Genomic DNA, 22,210 nt, shown 5'->3' with positions numbered 1-22,210 from the left:
CGCAGTTAAAGATGTTTCTCTCTGTCATCTTTAAGGGAAATCTGCGAAAGATGTCAAGACTGGCGTTGAGCTGAGAGAGAAAGTGTTTCAGAGCTGTCTGTGGGCCTGCTGTTGCTGTTTTCTGCTTCGCCTGAACAGCGCCGCACCTGACAGAAAAAAACACACCCGTAGGCTACAGCAGGAAACATACACGGAATTTGAGGACGTTTTTTGCTATTTCTGCGGATAATTTTGGTAAAAATCTGCGGATTTCTGTGGAATTATTTTGGGAGTATCATAACTAAAACCTTAACATGTGAAATATTTTATTTTATTTTTTATTTGATCTAAATTTAACTTTTATTTAATATTTAAAATGCAAATCCAATTAGATCCACTTTATTTGGTAATCAAAGCAAGTCCCTCATACAATATATCTACTAAAAGACAGAAAATATTACTTTACAAACTGTATTGTACATCAGATGAACATTCATATTAGTCAATATTACTGTAATTAATAACAAATACTGAATAAATAGATTTACACACATTTACCCAAGTAAATAAACAGAATTAATGATAGGCTAAAAGTTTGTGGAAATCTGCGGAAAATCTGCAGATTTTTAGCCCATCATTGATTCTGTTTTTTTAAATTCGTGTAAATTCATATTTATTCAATTTTAAATTAATTTCAGTAATATTATTGACTAATATAAAATATTTATATGATTTATTTACAATATAGTTTGTAAAGTAATATTTTCTGTGTTTTAGAAGATATATTATTTGAGGGACTTGCTTTGTTTACCAAATAAAGTGGATCTAATTGTATTTGCATTGTAAACATATGGTTTTAGTTATGATACTCCCAAAATCATTCCGCTTAAATCAGCAGATTTTTACAAAAATTCTGCACAGAGATAGAAAAAAATGTCTGCAAATTCAGTCTTGCCCTACTTATAGCCTAAACATTCTTGTGAAAATATAAGGCAGAGTGGGGCACAAATTTTTTGGTTTTGGCCAAATAATGAACAAATTAATGGGGTTAGATAAAATATAACACACAAGCCTCTCCTGCAGTGCATATGTGAATAAGTGTATGAGTGTTTGTAAGGTTGCAGCTGGAAGGGCATCTGCTGTGTAAAACATATGCTGGATAAGTTGGCGGTTCATTCCACTGTTGCAACTCCTGATAAATAAAGGGAAAAAGCCGAAGGAAAATTAATTAATTAATAACCCTTTGATAAATGTATATATCAAAAATATACTGCTCAAATAATAAAGGAAACACTTGGAATTGCTTTGCGTTAAGTGTTCTCTTTATTTTTTTGAGCAGTATATGTCATATATTGTCTCTATTTTTTACCTTAAATCACTTTTAACATTGAATATCTCATGTTGGCCTAAGGCAACGCAGTGGCGCAGTGGGTAGCACGTTGCTGGGTCACAGTTGGCGTTTCTGTGTGGAGTTTGCATGTTCTCCCTGCATTCGCGTGGGTTTCCTCCGGGTGCTCCGGTTTCCCCCACAGTCCAAAGACATGTGGTACAGGTGAATTGGGTCGGCTAAATTGTCTGTAGTGTATGAGTGTGTGTGTGAATAAGTGTATGTGAATGTTTCCCATGGGTTGCGGCTGGAAGGGCATCCACTGATTAAAAACTTGCTGAATACGTTGGCGGTTCGTTCCGCTGTGGCAACCCCAGATTAATAAAGGGACTAAGCCAACAAGAAAATGAATGAATGAATGTTGGCCTAATGTGTAATAAACAGTTATTCAAGAGTTCACACTTAGATATTGCTTGACAGCTGTAAGCAGGTTTGGCATGCTGTCCCGGGAGAGAACCCTGAGCTCGGAGATAGTTGAGCCCAGGGCTCCCGCCAGGTCCATAGAGCATGTGAGGGAAGTACGAGATCAGGTGGTTCTCGAGAGCTCCCCTTTTTGTAAAGGAGAAAAGGAGGAGAAAGGGGGTGGATGGGGGGTTTCTTCGGAAAACGAAGATAAGGGAGTAATGTCTAGCTAGGCTACTTATAGTGGGTTAGGATAGATCTGATTGGCTAACTAATGAGTGTAGATAGGTGGCCAGCTGCAGTCAATTAAATCACGTGCTTCTCTCGAATTTAGTTTAAAAACTTCACATAGTTAACTCTTAAACAAAAGTGCTATTGTACTTTTTTTGCCAATTTGAAATAATTCTATTAAATAGTAAAAAATAAAAATGATTTATTAACAATTTAATTATTTTTGAATGAACAATTCCATTATTAAAAAATGTGAAAACGAATTTAAATGATTTAATTAGCAATTTCACTGTGACAATGCATTATTCCTGTAAAAATGATAAATAAAATAAAGCTGGATCTATTATTTTAATGTTTTTATTGCAAAGATAATTTTTACAAAACATTTATTAATGCTTTAGTTCATTCATTCATTTTCTTTTTGACTTTTTAGACCTTTATTAATCAGGGGTCGCCACAGCGGAATGAACCACCTACTTATCCAGCATATGTTTTACGCAGCGGATGCTCTTCCAGCTGCAATTCATCACTGGGAAACATCCATACACACTCATTCACACACATACACTATGGCCAATTTAGCTTACACAATTCACCTATAGCACATGTCTTTGGACTGTTGGGGTAACCAGAGCATACGAAGGAAACCCACATGAACACGTGGAGAACATCCACACAGAAATGCCAACTGACCCAGCCGAGGCTCGAACCAGCAACCTTCTTGCTGTGAGGCGATCATGCTACCCACTGTGCCACCGTGACTCCCTAATGCTTTAATAATGCATTCTATTGATCATTACTTTTAGAAATACTTAAATACTTATTAACACGTTTGCTATTTTAGAAGTTTAAAACAATACAACAAAAATATTGATATTAAAAATGTAACCCAAGTCTATTTGAACAGTACATAAAACCTTATTTGTACTCTTTAATATGTTAAGCAAGGCTGTAAACATTAACCTGCTTTGTTAATCCTTTTTATCTTTCGTCCAAAAATCAAAATCTAGCTTTAAGTCGGTTCATAAACAAACAGTATGGAGCCAATAATGTGCCAAAACAATGTAAAATTGCATTGTGTTAATTTGAATTGTTGACAATTGTAATTTCATAAATGTCTGTTTTTACATGCTGTTAAAAATTGTTTTGAATTTCATCACTATAATATTGAACATCTGAAACTTAAGACAACTGAATTTTTCGATAGAAAATAATTTTTTTATAGACATAATTGCAAACTTCAGATTTTTTGTTTTCTGAATCATAGACTGCAGATATTGGGTTTGTAAAAATATATATTTTTTTAAATGAAGAAATTCAGAACATCAAATTCAATATTCTAAAATTCAAAACCAAAAATTCAGATCGCAAAATTCAGATTCAGCAGAAAGTAGGCCAGGGGTCATCAACAGGGAAAAGTAAATGTTCACAGAAAAGTCAAACTAAGCATTTTGGCCACTCACAGGGCTCTTCCACCTTTAACAAAGTCACATTTAAGAACTTTTCAAGCTCTTTCCAGGTGCATTTTTTTTTTAAGTGTCCCAGCATTTACAACTGTGGTAAATTACATATTTGCAAGCACACACTTCTTCATGAAATTCAAAACTATTTTTAACAGCATATAAAAATTCAGATTTATTAAACTACAATTGTCAAAAATTCAAATCAACTCAATTCAAATTCAGATTGTTTTGGCATATTATTAGCTCCATAAAACTCCAACATATTATGGTGCCAGAAAGACGCTACTGCACCTTCAAATGGTATGAGTCTGTGGTCGGTTGAAACTATTAAATTCGATTTTAGGAAGCAAACACACTAGATTCAGTTGTATATTGAAAAATAATTGTTGGAAATGGTATTGCATGGGGCTGCCAGTTGATTGAATCAGAATGAGTTATTTTGCCAGGTACTCATACATGGAATTTGTTTTCATGACAGATGTTTCACAGTATAACAGTGCAGGACACAACACAGATGATGATGATGAGAACAGAAGGGTGATAGGTCAAGAGAGAAATCACTTGCCACAAGAGGGCGTAAGAAACAACAGAATGCCATTTAGGCTTGAGAAATATGGGTAGTTGACTTATAGGTACTAAAATCAGGCCCTTAGCCAGCCTGGTTAAAGGGGTGATTCTTTTTTTTCAAAAAGTTGACCTTTTTGCAGTTAAATGCTTTATTTTCTATTTAATTATGAGATTTAAATACATTTTAAGCACTATTTTAAGCTGCATTAGCTTGTCAGATAGTCATCATAACCACATTTTTTGATTTACCAAAAATATTTCCTAGATTAAGGATAAATGAATATGAAAAATACTATTTTTAAATACATATTTATTACATCATATACAGTTTAAACCAGAAGTTTACATACCCTCTATAAGAAGGCACATAACCATTAAAAAAAAAAGTCAGATGTTAATGTGACTAAATATTTTCTCTTTAAAATAAGTTAGGATTATCAGATTTGTTTCTGTTATGCTTAATAGCAGAATAATGAGAGAGAGATATTTTGAGAAAATGTTATAACTTTTCATGAAAGTCAAGTTTACATATAAGATTATTATGCATCTGAAAAAGCTCAGATGATGGTGTCAAGGTTTTGGAAGTTCTTAATTGGCTATTTGACAACATTTGAGTTAGTTGGAGGAACAACTGTAGAATAGTATTTAAGGAAAACCTCAAACACACTGCTTCCTTTTGTGACAACATCGGAAAATCAACAAGCCAGAATCAACAAAAAAGCCAGATTACAATTTGCTAAATTACTCTGGGGAAAAAGAATAATTTTTGGAGACATGTCCTGTGGTCTGATGGAACTAAGAGTGAACTGTTAATGACCAGTGTTACATTTGGAGGAGAAAGGGGAAGTTTACAAGCCTAGGAACACCATCCCAACTGTGAGGTATGGGGTGGCAGCATCATGTTGTAGGGCTGTTTTGCTGCAGGAGGGACTGGTCCGCCTCACAGCATAGATTGCATCATGAAAAAAGAACATTATGTAGAAATACTGAAGCAACATCTCAAAACATCAGCCAGGAAATTAAAACTTGGCCACAAATGGGTCTTCATTCAGACCATGACCCTAAGCTTACTGCCAAATTAGTTAAAATGTACTTTAAGGACAACAGAGTGAATGTTTTGGAGTGGCCATCACAAAGCCCTGATCTCAGTCCTATAGAAAATTTGTGGGCAGAGTTGAAAAAGCTTGTGCGAGCAAGACAGCCAACAAATCTGACTCAGTTACACCAATTCTGTCAGGAGGGATGGTCCAAAATTCCAGAAAACTATTAGGAGAAGCTTGTAGAAGGATATCCAAAACATGTGACCAAAGTTATACAGTTTAAAAGCAAAGCTAAAAAAATACCAAAGAAATGTAGAATGTAGAAGTTTTGACTGTCTAGAAATTTATAAAAAATTCTCAAACAAAAAATTCTCTCATTATTCTGGCATTTAGTAAATGTAAATCATTTAGGTAATCCTAACAGACCTAAAATAGTAAATGTTTGATTTACAGACCTTTTTTAAAAAATGGTTATGTTCCTTTTTTAAGAGTGTATGTAAACTTCTGGTTTCAACTGTATCATTGAAAAAATAAGAGTCCATTTTAAATAAAAACAAGCCTATTGTCATTTATTAGGCAAAATATAAATAACAAACCGACCACATTCAACTTTCCTCAGTCAGAATTTGACCATTTTAATAATAGTAATAATAATAAAAATAATGTAGAGCTTCATTTTTCTAGCCTCTCTTGTAAAAAAACATACATTTGAAAATTCATTGATAATAACAATTATATTTAAAGTAAATTTTAATTTGATGGGTTTTCGCTAGATTATTTTCACTATGATGGCATAGTAGTAAAATCAATTCATGTATGGGACTAATTCTGGACCTTTGTCAGTTAGGGGTGGGTCTTTCGAACCACCCAAACCCAGTTTCCTTTTCAATTAATAAGTGCTTTGATTTACTGAACTAAGCTTGTGGCAGTCACACCTTAGAACAGGTTTGAAATATGACTCAAAATAATAACACAGCAGTTTTTATAAGAAAAGGTTCATGGAAGAAATGTTTAACCATTTACTACATTTTAAATTTTGATAATACTAATTATATTCATTTTTGTCATGTGTGACAGTTAAAATAAAACATCATGTCAACAACCCTTACAACCAAATTCAAATGATTTATCCAAAAAACAATATTAACAATTACATGCAAACATAACATTTTAGCCAAAAAACATAATATAATCCAAATGTAAGGCTAATTTTAGGTCCACACAAAGTTACAAATATGTTCTAATAGATGTCCAGCAGATCACATGCTGTTTTTTTCTTATGCCCCCTAGTGGAAATTTATTTCAACCTTGACCTATTAACCCTTGAACAGTCATTCAGTAGACTATTTGTCGTTTGGTAATTAATTAGATCACAAGATGTCTGTTAATCAGTTGGTAGACTTATTTTGTGCTCAGCAACAACAGTAAACAAAACTATTGCTTGGATATTTCAAGGATAAATGTGGTTAAAATAATTTTGCTCTGAAATTAATCTGAATGCAAATTTTAATTATACTGTGCTATTCCATTAGATTAATTTTAATAATTAAAGTGTTACATTGTCTGTTTTCCCATATGGGATATATACAGGGACAAGCAGAGACACTCTACAGTTTGACAAATATTGCTCCTGTTGGACAACATAATGTCTTTTTCAGGCTTTTCTAGTCGAGAATGTAGTTGTTTAGATTGCAACTATGCAGTTCATTTTTAAAGATGGTGCCCATTTTTAAAAAATCATAATTTCGGAGCATTGGATTTAGTGCATCGGCCGCCATCAGACTGTCTGAGCAGACCAAAGAAAGTGACGGTTGACGTTCCACCACAAGATGGTGACAGACACTGCAAAATAAGTCAGAAAACATGATTTTCCTAGCTTAAATTTCATACTACAGCTGATCAAATCATAATAAATCTGGGACATTCTGAGTCTCGGTAGATCTTGAAATGTGAGCAAAATCACCTTTTATCATCACTTTAGACATTACGCTAGAGAATCATTCAATATTAGCTCTAAAGTGACGTTGGTGAATGAGCAACAGTTTCTGCTGTTTTGACGTCAGCTGCATGTAAATGAGTGGCAGAAGAAAGTAGTTCCTCGTACAAAAGGGTTTTTTAAACTCACCGTGTTTGATTTTCTTTTAACACACAATCATTCGAACTGTTGTATAAAGCAATATCCCACTCGTAACAGTGCAATAAGTTTGTATATCGTCACTGGTGGGGGTGATTAAGGCACTCCGCCTCTGGCTTTGAGTCAATGCATGCCTCCCACCAGTGCTGATATACAGCCATATCGCACTGCTATAAGTGTGATACTGATCATATATATATATATATATATATATATATTGCCCTCTGAAGGGCACTTTGGATAAAAAACAACAATCATGGCTACCATATTGAAGTGTCGTTCCAAATGGAAGTGCTCAAAACTGGAAAATTTCGAATGGCCCTTTGAAATGAAGATTTTTAAAGGATACAACTGATAGACACTTCAGACCATGATCCTTTTTGCAGGTAGTTGTTAGGAGTTACACACTGCATTAAATATGGAGGTGCTCATTCCTATACTCTAGTCTCTTCAGAGGGACCCTCAGGAGGGATTAGGGCATAAGGATCAGCATCAGCCATTCTGAACGGAACCAGCTGTTTAATTATAGGCCTACTTAAAAGGCACCTATGCTGAAAAATCTACTTTTCAAGCAGTTTGGACAGACATATGTGTAGATAACGTATATAGACTGTCATATTGGGGTGATATAAACACACCCAGTCCTTTTTTTTTAAGTTAACAACAAAAAACGGTGGACCAATCGGAGTGGTTTTGAGATCGACCGCAACTTGAGGTAGGAGTGCAGTCCCCCCACCTACCAATTGACAGGAGTGCATTACCATATCCTCAGTTTGTTGTTTTACATCTGCCATTTTAAGTGTGTGAGTCAAAGCGATGTCACCAAAGGAACACCCTTGCTTTATTTTTATATGTAAGGCTCTTTGGGCTCAACACAAGATCGCTCTCATTGGCACCATTGTTTGTAACTTTAGGTGGGTTTGCAAATGTGTACTTTTCATTGCGTCTTCCTTAAATTTGAGCTGTTTGCATTTCCCTCGATCACAGAAGCTCCCTGTCATCTCAACTAGGTGCGGCTGGAAAGTGCGTGCACGTCCCTTTATTGGAAATAACGAATTTGGCTTAAGCTCTGGTCGCACACCAGAAGCCCAGTTCAGCGACATGCAGCGTCGTGCCACGCAGTGCCATGCATTTTAGAATTCTAAACATAGGTTTCTATCGTGGTACACACATTGGCGCCGCAAGTCCGCGGCTATCTGTGGCTCCGGCTCCTTGTTAAGTTGGGCGGGAAGTCGAAACTAATTTCCATGTGAAGCAACACACCCCTAAAACAACGACCTGTGTACACACCCCTAAAATTTTAAACACTATAAAAAAACAAAATCTGAATTGTGATTTGAACTAAACTGGCACACTCTGAAGAACCATAATATTAAATCTTAAAAAAGAGGTAGACTAGCTGCCCTTTAAAATTTCAAACTATGAAAACTAGTAACATATATCACAGGCAGAGGGCAGCACAACTCAACAAAAGATTTTAAGGAGACCACACTGCCTTGGGCCTGTCCCAAATTACACATTTTACTAAGATTTGAATACACTCATGTGTGTCCATGTTTAAAAGACCATATCAGTACTATTGTCATATTTTCTGATTCTTTATGAAAAGTCTGGACTACCTCTAAACAGTCTATGAGAGTTTTTCCATCTGACAGAAAATGGAAAAATACGGAGTGTCTTGAGTAAAGGCTACACGGCGCCATATGCTAATACAGAGCAGCTAATCTGCCGAAGGAGTCTGGTTGTCACCATTTCTCAAAGAGAGTTCCGGAGGCCTGCATGTCTGAGTCTGTGTGTAGAAGTCTTTTCCTGTTGTTTGAGATTCCACTCTCCACCCCCGTTGTTTTCCTCCTTAACCTCTGACCCTCACCATCCCAGCTGACAGCTGTCTTCATTTGTGACAGCTCTCTCCTGCTTTCTATCTGCCTCACCGCTTCCTTCCTTTTCCACATCCTCCCTTATACACAGCCTTTTAAACAGTCGTGAAATGATAGCATGAACTGGCAAGTAAAACCATGAGTGGTTGAGAAAGACTTAAGGAAATAAACGAGTCATTCAGAGTTTTATTGTACAAACAAAGACTGTATATTTACTGCACAAAAGCTAACAGAAACTAAATGCACAGCAAACTGTTCACTTTTTGTGGCCAAGGAACGTAAACAGTAGGTTTTAAACCAAAAAATACATAGTTAATGATATATTTCAAGTTCAGGCCTGTAATTTGACTTCATGTGGATAAGGAAATTATATTTTGCATGCTACACTTGATTCAAAAGACTGTGACGAATGATGTCTTAAGCTCATTATGAAGGGTTACGTCCTGTTTTGTCTTTGGTCATGATTCAGAATGTGTTTCAAACTGCTGCCATCTGTGGATTTACATTGAGGCAGAGAGTCATTTTCTCCACTAGATGGAGTCAATCGCTTTTTTATTTATAGACGCACTATGACGATCATTCTGAAGTCAATAGCTACTGTTTTGTGTTTAAATAAGCTATCAACGCATATTAATGTTTATGAAAAATGAAGCCTTTTGTTTAACTAAGATTTTTCTGCATCTGAAATGCACAGCTGATAAGATTATACTTACATTTGTGTCTCATCCATTAGTGATTATGAAGGACAAAACTACACTAAAAAAAGATGACTCCTGCTTGTTCAAACTGCCTCTTTAAAATAAGCTGAAACAACACAATTCATGTCATTTCTTTGGCCAGTTTATTTGTTTTATGTTCAGTCCACTTAAATTTGTAAACCGTTAAGATAATTTAAACATTTTGTGTTGGGACAACAAGAAGGAATTGTGTTGCTCCAACTATTTGGTTAGAGGATTTGTAGTTCCAGCATGCTTAGCGTGGGATTGAATTAAGAGATGGAAATGTTGACAATAAAAGTAATGTTAGGTGGTTAAAGTTAATAGAAAGACTTGTTAAGAGTTTAATCTTGACTTTATTTTAAATATTTAGAAGACTTTCATGTAATGCTTTTTTTAATGTAATGAGTTTTGAGATGCACTCTTTCTTTGGATGTTAGCAGCTTAATTAGCAAAAATGAAGTTTGTTGCTTTGCTCAGTGAGCAGCAATTGTCTTAAAATTAGTTCTGAGATCAGTCTCAATCAACTGTATGTGTAATGTGCTCAAAAATGTATCATTTAGTTAATTTAGGATAACTTCAAATAAAACTAAGAGACGTATGTATGACACATGTGTCATACATACGTATGTATGAAATGTATGACACAAAGTACATACATGATGTATTCAGACCTTTAAGTTTAAATTAAATAAAAACACAAATGTATTTAAGCTTGTATTTGATAAAATCATGTTGGACCAACTCAATTTAATTTAATTGTGTAAATAGTTTTTATTTTAGTTGGTGCTAAACAAATTTATTGGATGGAAATCCTGCCCTCAATTAAATTAAGAGTTCTTCCAGTTTTTGTAGTTGTAGTTTGTAGGAGTGTAGCAGTTAGTTATACTTTCATATTTTTTGTAACTGTTTATGAGTATTAAAAAAATCATATGGGTTATAAATGTAATATCTCTGTGGCAAGGTACACAATCCATGGACAATCCAGTGGAAGCATCGTCAACTGAAAAGAGCTGGTAACACGTGTTCTGTTAAACTAGAAACAAAATTGAGCAAAATTAGAATTAAACAAGTTACAATTTGAACATTCAAATGTATAACCTTTTAAAAAACAACTCATTTACTTGATGAGAGTGTTGACCGTGTGTGTAATTACCCAGCAGATTCACAATATCATAAGACGTTAATACTAGGTTGGATTTTGGTTGTGACGTCAGGTGACCAAAATTCAATGTCTTCCCAGAATCTAAGGACAAAATTATTTTGACATCCAATAATGAGGTTAAATGACATTGATATTTGGTTGATTTTTAGGTTGTGTTGGAAAGTGACCAAAATATAATGTTGAGCCAACATCTTAAACCAACGTCATATTGATGTCAAATACTGACTTTGGTCCCACTTTATATTAAGTGACCTTAGTTAATATGTACTTACACAGGAATTAATGGTTTATTACAATGTACTTATTGTGTAAATGCATGTATTTACTGTTTACTTATGCTTGATTAAATACATGTATGTAATTACATCTGTAGTTAACTTTTGTAATTACATTTGTAAATACACTGTTGACCATCCCTTACACCTTAACCCACCCTTAAACCTGTCCATGCCACCAAACCTGTTCATAACCCAACCTCTATCCCAACTCAAATGCACCACAAGTGTTCTCAATTGTATTATAAACACAGTTAGTACTTTGTATTTATTTTTTGATGTAAGTACATAGTAGTTAAGGACACTTAATATAAAGTGGGACCCTGACTTTTATTTGTCAGGTATGGCATCTAAATCCAATGTCTGATAAACATCATAGCGGTATCATCCACAAAACGTCAAGCAGCGACATCATTAGATGCTGATATTTGGTTTATTTTAGGTTGGACGTTGGACGTCGCCCTGTTGTTGGGTTTTGACGTCAACCCGATTTTCATTTCCAAACAAAATGCAATGTCCACACCACGTTGGGGTACAACGTCAATCTTACATCATGTTAACATCCTGTGCCTGCTGGGTAAATTGTTAATCTCCATAAAATAATAATAATAATAATAATAATAATAATAATAAAAAAACAGTAATGAGGAGCTTTTTCAGTTACAGATTGGAAACAAAAAGGCGGGAAAACAAGAACTCTAAACTCCAGCACAAAAAAACATTTTCAGCATAAATTTTAAATTATTATTTAATTTATTATAGAATTAAATGTTTTAAATAGAAGTTTTATTACATGTAAACTCTTTTAAAGAACCTTAAAAAAAGAGGTATGGTGTTTGTGTTTACTATAGTTCTAAGAAGAGTTGGTAACAGTTACTGATGTAGGATTATTTTCAATGCAAGGTGTTTCAAAAATGTATTACTGATAGCAAAATCTCCACTTTTATCTTAGCAGATTATGCTAAACCATATTGTTCTTGTACTGTGATTCAACACTAATATGATTGTAAGCCCTATAGCAATGAAAACGTAACCGTTCTTGACTGTGTCCTATGAACACTAGAGTACACTTCTGTTCTCATCACTCAAGCACTCATCCATCAATAAAACAGGCTTGTAGCTGAATGCAAGGCACAAAACCACACAACCATCCCGATGAACCAACTCCCGCTTCCTGTCATGGGAGACCATTAAAAAAAATGTCATTTCAATTACCTCTATTCTGTGCTATCCACAGCTTGGGCCTTTCATTATGGACACTGACTTACGCACATGCACACACATAAAAAATGTGGTGAAAAGAAGAGGAAGTCTTGAGGACTTTCAAAGCACCATTGGCAGGGAAAGCCTCTTGTGCCTGGAGAATGGGAGCAAGATGAATAACACGCACAGGGAAACAGCCGCCCGACACAAAGTGGACTGGAGTAGTCCATTCTAGTCGGGCGAGAGGGTCGACTTCTTGAGGGAGTAGGGGGTGCAAGGGGAACCCGGGGGTCCTCAGGAGCCCAGGACCTGCTCTTAATGAGAAATTCCTGGGGATTTGGAGGGGCGCAGAGGTCTTCATTTTCTCACTGCGCCCACAGGCTCCTGGAAATGGGAGGTGTGGGCTCCTTTTGAGTATCTGTGTGGTGAAGGAGGGGAGCGCTATTGAGATGAGGATGGGTGGGGGGGGTGGAGGTATGTGGTGAGATTATGTATATGAGCTTGGGGCTCACATGCGGGCTGCCACCTCTCCAAGCATGTGTGGAGGGGGAGAAACGGGGGCTTTTTGAGAAGGTGGAGGTGTCCCTCTGAGAGCTAATTCTAATTAAAAGAATAAGCAAAAAGATGAGGGACCTTATGCGCAGCTGGGCCACCGGGAGCTCAGCGAAGAGGCCCTGGGGCTCCTTGCTTGCCTACCATACAACGCTAAGGGCGCCTTGGCCCGAGCCCCAAATCAGCAGGGCTGGACATTGTGTGAGTAGAACTGCAGAGCTCATGCTCGGACCAAGTACAAACAAACCCCACTGGGCCGTTGACGGCTGTTTGAGGCTAAGGACGGAGTCCCCCTCTGGGGCACTGGCCCTGAAGGACCTCTGCATGTGGGTTGGAGCCAAGCAGTTGGAGCAAGGACACAAAGCCCAACATGGGGCATGCCAGAAAAATTAACTGGAGACTAACAGCTCCGGCAATTTACATTTTTACAGAAATCTCTTCATAGAGTGTTTTTTGCATACTTTAGTGGAGTTTAGCACTGTAGGTGGTAAAAAGAATGCAGGGTTAATTTCTGTTTGTTGGATTTTAAGATGCAAAGCCACTTTTAAAGTATACCTTTATTCTTTATGTCCAGACTGCACTGTTATTTTGACAGTCACATCACAGTCCCTGCAGTTTAGCAAAACCGCTAACTCCTAGAAAAGGTCCAGAAAAACCAGAGATTAGATGTTCTCTGACTTGTTCCTCTTTTTAGCTTTGTACTGCATGCAGATGAAGGTTATCTGAGGCATTCATTTTCCATGTCATTTTGCACGTCAAGGACAGACATATAATTCAGAAACCATGTTTTAAAAGTTGGTTCACCCGAAAGTAGAACTCTTTCCATAATTTTCTCACTCTCATGTCAAATGATTTTATGGCAACACTTAACTGCTTATCTGTTGATATTGCTCTTTTAACAGACATTTAACTAACTATGAAAAACTTAGCAAGAACAAGTTAATTTACAGTAAGCCTAATCCCAACATAAAAGTCTACCTATAATCTAATGAGAATTAGTTGGCATGTAGATGCAATGTTACGTAAATTCAACAAACGGACCATCAAAATAAAGCGTAACCGATTTTCTTTATTCTGCAGAACACACAAAAAAGCAGATCCTTTCAGTTTTTCAGTCCAATTTATTAAAGTCAATACGATCCAAAGCATCCAAGCTCTCTTAGGTATAATGCAGCATGAACTAGCTGGTGTTTTGTACATCTTCTGAAATTGTAACCTCAGATGTCTTGACTTGTGAAAACCCATGAGGTTTGACATGTGCATACCACAGACCAATTTGCTGATGCTGATCAATGCTCACATTTGATTGGATGTTGGAGTTTAAATGTTGAAACCACATCGGCTTTCCATGTGCAAACAAAACAGTTCACATACCTTTTTGTAAGACAATACAACAACAAATGAGTTTTGAACAACAAGCAAATCACATGCCTTTTCTACTACAGATTGTAGAACTTTACTCCTTTGCATCAATCATAATCTATTTTCTACAAAAAGTTTCTACATAATCTAAGATTCTACAAACCAACAATGCGTAACATGGTCAAACAAGACTCACAAGCAAACTGTCAATGGCGTAAGTCAATGGAAATGCCTATTGATATCTCTAATCACTCTTATTTGGACGTGCACTTTGCTCTCTCTCAGATCTCAGCTGACCTGGTTCGCCTGAACTCGGCCCATCTCCAGTGTCTCCTCTCCAGGCCAGAGCAAAGGGCAAACCTGCAGGGCAAGACGGGACGGACGAGCCTCTGCAACGGTCTGTCTGGCGGGATGAGTTTGTTCAAACCCTCATTCACAGACAAAAGCCAGAGGTCTCCGTTTGGCCTCCATACAAAGACTCTGAGCTACTCTTGGCAGAACTATAAACATCCTTTCCTTTATGAGGGACACTTGCCGTTGCTTAAGGAAGCGCTGGAATAAACAGCGCCAAGAAGTTCTTCCTCTCCTAAATCTCATATGTCCAATTAATTAGTTTATTAAGATGAGGGAAAAAGTGTGCGCCTCCTCTCGGTTGTTTCCAGACAGGTTTAATGTGCATTTAAGGCCGGACAATAGGCCGTTCATTCATATGCAAAAGCGAGGTATATGGAGCAAGCCAGTTTTTGTGGGCAATGACTCAGACACCGATTGAAGGGCAGTGGGGCATGACGAGAGGCCCTCCCTGTATCTGCCCGCTGCAGCTCTCTCTGCTCCCAAAAAAGAAAGGGCTGGGCTCTACCCGGTGGGGTGGAGTGGGGGGGTAGAGGACAAAGAGCACAGCCGTGAAATGGCGCTTGTAAAAGACTGGCACCGGCCCCCTCATTGAGATGTCAATCTGAATCGTGGTTCTGTGGGATGAGGCCTGTCATATAGCTGTTGATGAGACAGTAGAGGGTTTAGGGCTCCTCGCTGGTGCGGGTCATGATCTGATGCTGGTGAGAGCCTCTTCCTTCCCACCGTTTAATGGGTCCAGCTTTATATTTCATTTCATTTGCTAAGTCGTCCTGTGTGAACTCTACTCATTTGAATAAAACCCATGTTGTTCATTCTGATTTGTGAGTGATCACCTTGTAATTCAGGAACTTCTGACAAAAAACTGATCAATGACCACTTTGGTTAGCAGTATTCAATTATAGTTTTTACAGTTAACAAAATTCACAGTATGTTTATGAGTTTTTATTTTCAACCTTACTTTTTCACACTAGTTTTAAACTCAGCTTTATGTTTCGACAACGGCTCAGTGGAAATAATTGCATTTTTGTGAAACTATGTAATGTTGACTGTAGTTTCTAGGTAAAATGAACACTACTGCCCATATAATATGTCATCTGAAACGTGCATTAAAATATTCTCGAAGTAACTTCTTTAATGGTTCCCAAAAAAATATGTACACCTTTTGTGAAGCTGCTTTGGAATGATAATTATTGTGAAAAGTGCTATATATGTAAACTTGAATTTAATTAAATTGAAAACATAACATAACCATGATAATTGACTGTTATTTAGTACCTATATACATAAAATAATAAGCCATGTACTATTTTCCATACTTGTTAATTTCCATGATTTTTTTATTTTTTGATAGCCTTTTCAAGGGAATAAATGTTATCCTTTTGATGTTGCCACATTTTCCTATATTTTTTATAATTTTTTTTAGACAAAACATTTTAAGTACTTTAACTTAATGATATCCCTGCTTTTTAACTCCAGCAAATGAAAACATTTACTAATCTGACCATCTGATATTTTTTTATTCATTCATTTATTCATTCATTCATTCATTCATTTTCAACTGCTTTTCCGGGGCTGCAGTCTTAAGAGAGAACCCCAGACTTTCCTCTCCCCAGACACTACCTCCAGCTCTTACGGGAAGATTCTGCGGCGTTCCCAGGCCAGCCGAGAGACATAGTCCCTCCAGCGTAATCTGGGTCTTCCCCGAGGCCTCCTCCCGTTGGGACATGCCTGGAGCACCTCCCTAGGTAGGCATCAATGAGGCATCTGAAACAGATACCCGAGCCACCTTAGCTGACTTCTCTTGATGTGAAAGAGCAGCACCTCTACTCCGAGCTCCAACCGGGTGAAAGAGCTCAACACCCTATCCATTAGGGTGCGCCCTGCCACCCTGTGAAGGAAACAAATTTTGTCCGCTTGTATCCGAGATCTTGTCCTTTCAGTCATGATCCAAAGCTCATGACCATAGGTGAGAGTAGGAACGTAGATTGACCAGTAAATCGATAGCTTTACCTTTTGGCTCAGCTCCTTTATCACAACGGACCGGTACATCGACGCATTACTGCTGCCGCTGCACCAATTCGTCTGTCAATCTCACGTTCCATCCTTCCCTCACTCGTGAACAAAACCCCAAGATACTTGAACTCCTTCACCTACGGTAAAGACTTTCCTCCAACCTGGAGATGGCAAACCACCTTTTTCCAGTGGAGCACCATGGCCTCAGACTAGGAGGTGCTGATTCTCATCCCAACCGCATCACACTCGGCAGCAAACAGTGCATGCTGAAGGTCCATGTTTGATGAAGCCAACATAACATCGTCTGCGAATAACAGCGATAAAATCCTGTGATCCCCGAACCGGACCCCCTCCAGCCCATGGCTGCACTTTGAAATTCTGTCCATAAAAATTATGAATAGAATTGGTAACAAAGGCCAGCCCTTCCGGAGCCCAAATTGCACTGATATTTTCTGAAAATTAATCAATTATTTGGTAACACTTTATTTTTAGCTGTTTTTGTTACATGTACTTACAATTACTTTCTCTGAGCGGTGCTAGTAGTTGTAGTTGGCGGTTCATTCTGCTGTGGCGCCTCCTGGTCAAACAGGGAGTAAGCCAAAGAAAAATGAATGAATGATTTCATAATTACATGCAACTAACCCTAAACCTACCTGCAATCCAACCCTATATCAACATAACAAGTAGATGTAATGCATTACTATATTCCTCAGTGGTTAAATGAATAGTTACACTGTAACAAGGACACGAAAATAAATTGTAACTAAAAAAGTATACTTGAAATTTGTTATCAGACCTGATATTTTACTCAAGTTTGTACCTAAATAACAATATTAATAATGAGAGTTAGAAATTCTGAAATGGGGCAATAGTTTTTATCTCTATTATTTGGATTCTTACCTGATGTAAATCATTTCCGATTGTTGATTTTTCATTACACTGGTGTAGTAATTAGCAAGCCCAAATAAGACAAGTGATTAATATGTGAGCTCTTCGACAGTTTTATTGCAACCAGTTCCTTGGAATCACTAGAGTGTGACAGGACCTGTGAGTGAGTGCGTGTGTCCTTTTTTTTTGAGAGAGAGAGACAGAGATGTCAGTACCACTCGCTTTAGAATTGAACCTGATGGACAGAGAGACAAAGAGACTGTGTGTGCATGATTGAGACAGAGAGACAATATAGATGTTCCTTAAGGCTATAGGAGCGGAAGCTGGCCGACAGGAGGTGGTAAGAATGCTAGACAGAAACAAAGGGAAAAGAGGCCTCAGAAACAAAGCAAGATTTTATTAGCCTAGTTTTATGTAAATGTCTTTATTTGTTTAACTTAAAATGCCGCCTTTCGCATGCAAATTAGCACTTTGTGTGGATTAAGGAAGACTGAGATAAAATGACAGGTGTATAATAAGACATAGTCCTATTGTGATTGTGTCGCATATAAATTTAAATGAATAGTTCAGGTTGAAATGAAAACTTACTGTTTGCTCATCCTCAAGAGGTACTAAGCTACTACTTTATGAGTTCTGTTGAACATGAAAAATCTTTTGAAGAATGCTTTAAACTAGTGAAATACATACTATGGAAGTCAATGGTTACAAGTTTTCAGCTTTCTTCAAACTATCTCTTTAAGAAAAGAATCCCAAACAGATCTGCAAAAAGTGTGTGAGCGAGTAAATGATGAAAGAATGTTTGGTTTTGGCTGAACTAGCCCTTTAAATTATTTTGGTTGTATTAAATTAACTTATAAAATGTAGTATCCTATTTCTGCATCACTAAAAAAAACAAATGTAAACACCTGCTTTCAAACTGTTTTTGAACACCCCCTGTCGGCGTCAACATTGGGATGTGAAAAAAAAAAGGGTATGAAAAAACCTACAAAAAACCCTAATTGCTAATGGCCTGTTTCCACTAAGTGGTCAGTACAGTTCGTTTTGATATGCTTTTATGGCCATTTCCACTGTCAAAGGGCGTGCCGAACTGAACCGTTCCGTACCACTTTTTCGGCACCCTTACGAGAGGGCAAAAACGAGAAAGGGTACCAAAAGGCGGAGCTAGACGCTATTGGTTTAGGGAGATACGTCATTCGCTTACACAACAAGCCAAAAAAGAGCCGCCATGATTAAAATATACAGCCGATAGATCTTTTACAGCGTAAATATTTATACATATAATAACGTGCCATTGTCGACCCGGTCTCAAACAAACCTTGCCGTTGTCTTGATGAACAGCTACAATGCCAAAAAGAAGAGCAGATTTACCCTGTGCCCCTTAGTTTTTACGAGCTAGTCTGAAGCACGAGCGCTTTCGTTTTTTTTGCTTGCACTTGCCACGCGTCTATATCTGAAATAACAAACTTTTTGAGCTGATGATAAAAACGTGCGCTTGATTATCGATGTGCTTTTGAAACCCGATCCTATCAGAAACTAACAAACACGAGAGTGAAGCACGAAAAAAACAAAGGAGAAGCTGAAAAAAAGAAGCACATTATTTATTTTTTTATGCAAACGTGAACAAAGTGCCATGTTTAACTATTATTATTATCACCTTTTTGGCTAATAAGAATTCAGAATGACTCTCTAACAGAGGCCACATGTACTGCTGAAGATTACTGACACAGATGAGAGGTATTCACTGACTGTGGGCTGTATTTTGTGTTGTTTTTTAACCTAAATAAGCACTAAATGTATGCTGTGTGTAGTTCTTCTGTAATTGGTAACATATCGGACGGAGACTGTAAAGGTCTTTATGTGTTCATATATGTAGCATTTATTTATTTAATATAATTACAGATGTTACAGTAGGCTATTTCGCACTTTCATTGATCTGCAGTTATAATCTTGTTCATAGAAAAGTTAGTAATAAACATTTATACAGAAGTATTTATGTGTATAAAGCGTCTGTTTTGTGAAAAGTGCTTCTCATTGGATTTATGAACAACCTGCACAGCTTTACTTTAGACATTTTCTTGAGCGAAAATTACATCCAACTTTCTGTCATACACCACGCCCACCAAAAGGGTATCCTTGGTAGTGGTAACGCAAGGCTGATAAAGGTGACCTCTACCGACCCGAACCGTGCCTTACTATACCAGTCAGTGGAAACGAGGCATGGTATTCTGGAGCTGTTAAAATGTCAATAAACAGTAAATGATTAGTAATGTGTTTTATTTATAATAATTATTATTATTTCATTCATTCATTCATTTTCTTGTCGACTTAGTCCCTTTATTAATCCGGGGTCGCCACAGCGCAATGAACCGCCAACTCATCCAGCACGTTTTTACGCAGTGGATGCCCTTCCAGCCACAACCCATCTCTGGGAAATATTATTATTAGTTTTAAAAGAAAAAATAAATATACATTAGCAGCAAATAAGTGGATTAAAATCAATAGCTATTATAAAGAAATAGAATCAAGTTATCAAATCTCATTAATCTTCACTGTATAACTTAAACATTCTGAATAAAGAACAAATGAATGAATCACTCTTTTTTGGGGGGGGATTTTTCGTTTGATTAGATTAAATAACTGAGGTGTCACTTTAAAAATGCACTCATATAATGTTATAATGAAAGTATTTGATTACTTTATGTTCATTTAGGACAAAATTAGTTGTGTTTGAATAAAACCCCACTAAGATCGACATCTTTAGATGTTGTTGTTATTATCAATCATGTGTATATGTCTGTTTAAACACAAAACCCAGACCAAGACACGCACCACTACATGACTGTTTTGAGGCTTGCAAAGGAGGGGTGACGGTACCTGTAATGAAAAGAAAAGGGAATCCCGCCATTTTTATATTTATTTCAAAGTGTTTTCATGCCTAAAAATAACGAAACCACAGAACTCACATTTAAGAGCAAAGCGAAGCCCCTGGCGGTTTGGCAGTATGGGTTGCATATAGAGAGGATCCGCTCTTTGTTTGTTGCCAGCCTTCAGAGAAAGACTGAAAAGATGTGAGAAATACAGGAAATTACCTTTACGGGATGATAATGGGATAGATCTGTAACATATGGAAGAATCCTGGCAAAAACGGGAGGGTTGACAGGTATGGTTGGCTTTACTACATTAAGACCAACATTACATCAATGGGATGTACTGGACACTCAGAAAAGAATTCGTTGCAAAATAGGCTCATTCTGACAACGTAGCTTTATATATATATATATATATATATATATATATATATATATATATATATATATATATATATATATATATATATATATAAATATTTCTGGAGATTTCTTAATATGTAGCCAGAGGTATGTATGGCTGCATTTTGTTTTGAAAACGAACACTAAGGGGGTGCTGTTGTATGACGCTTTACCTTATCTTACTTACCAGCTCACCGTTTACCTTTATTTTTTCTATTACCAGTGGCTCGCCACATACGTTGCCAGACTTATCACATGAAGCAGAGTTGACTGTGATGATGGGGTTTGAATCTGGTGAAGAATGGTTTCAGAAAGCAGGTAAGACAAAAACAGAAGCCAAAAATAAAATAAACAATTAAATAACAATGTGAGACTGTGATAAAATCTGAAAATGGGGTGGGTGGGGGTTTTGGTCGGTTGGTCGGTCAGTCAGCAGCGTCTGGTGGATTTACATGAGAAGAGTAGGTGCGGATGGCACTGAGATCTCGAAAACTCGAAAAGTGTACACAGCAACCACTGGTTGGTTTATGAAAATAATAACTTAAAAAAACATAAAATAAAATAAAAAAACTCCTAGGACGTATTTGACACTCTGCAGAAATGAATATAGGGCAACGTTTTCAGAATGAGCCTGGGTTGAAATGATTACTTGAATCATGTGTATAAAAATAAAAATTAAGTAAAACTTACAAAAGATTTACTCACTTTTAAGTAAAGTCAACGCGTTCACGCCAAAGGGTAGGGTTTTCCCAATTCTCACTACCCTGAACGCATAGGGCTAAAGGTAAGGGGTGAATATCCATTCGAAAGAAAATTTTTCAGGACCATACTCGAAACCAAGGGGTAAGAAAATTTCCCAAAATACACCAGTCACAGCTGCTCCTGAAATGATCCACAAATTAGTATTTTTTGTCATTATTACAAATTTTTACAACAAACAAACAAGTTTTAATTTATTCATAACCACGTTCATGTTTTACCGTCATGCTTTTAAAAAAATGCTAAAATAAAAAAACGGTAAATTTCACGACCTATAATCCATGATCATAACTCCTGCACAGCAGTCTTACAACATTCTGACACTCGATGACACTCAAATACTCTGTCAGAAATGTCTAGGGGCTGGGAATGGGCTTTTTGCAGTTTCTGCTATAATGTTAATGTTGTTTTTGGTGTGTTTACATAGATGAATATGGCCACTGTGTTAAATGCACAGTATTACGATCTTATTGCTACAGTAGATCGTTATGATAACATAATATATGCCTTCAGTGATTTCCTGAAGATAAAAACCAAAAAATAACACAACTAGAAAAACTACAGCAGTCGCAAT

General features: G+C 36.8%; 1 protein-coding gene across 1 annotated transcript in view; it reads left to right on the top strand.

The window, feature by feature from the left end:
- The window catches only part of prrg3 (proline rich and Gla domain 3), a 303,812-nt gene that overhangs the window by 248,283 nt on the left and 33,319 nt on the right, over positions 1-22,210 (top strand). The gene's annotated exons all lie outside the window — the stretch shown is intronic.

Source organism: Danio rerio, chromosome 21, assembly GCF_052040795.2.
Source record: "Danio rerio strain M-AB ecotype USA chromosome 21, GRCz13ab, whole genome shotgun sequence".
Lineage (NCBI taxonomy): Eukaryota > Metazoa > Chordata > Actinopteri > Cypriniformes > Danionidae > Danio > Danio rerio.
Note: the sequence above shows the minus strand (reverse complement) of the source record. Positions and strands in the feature narration are given on the sequence as shown.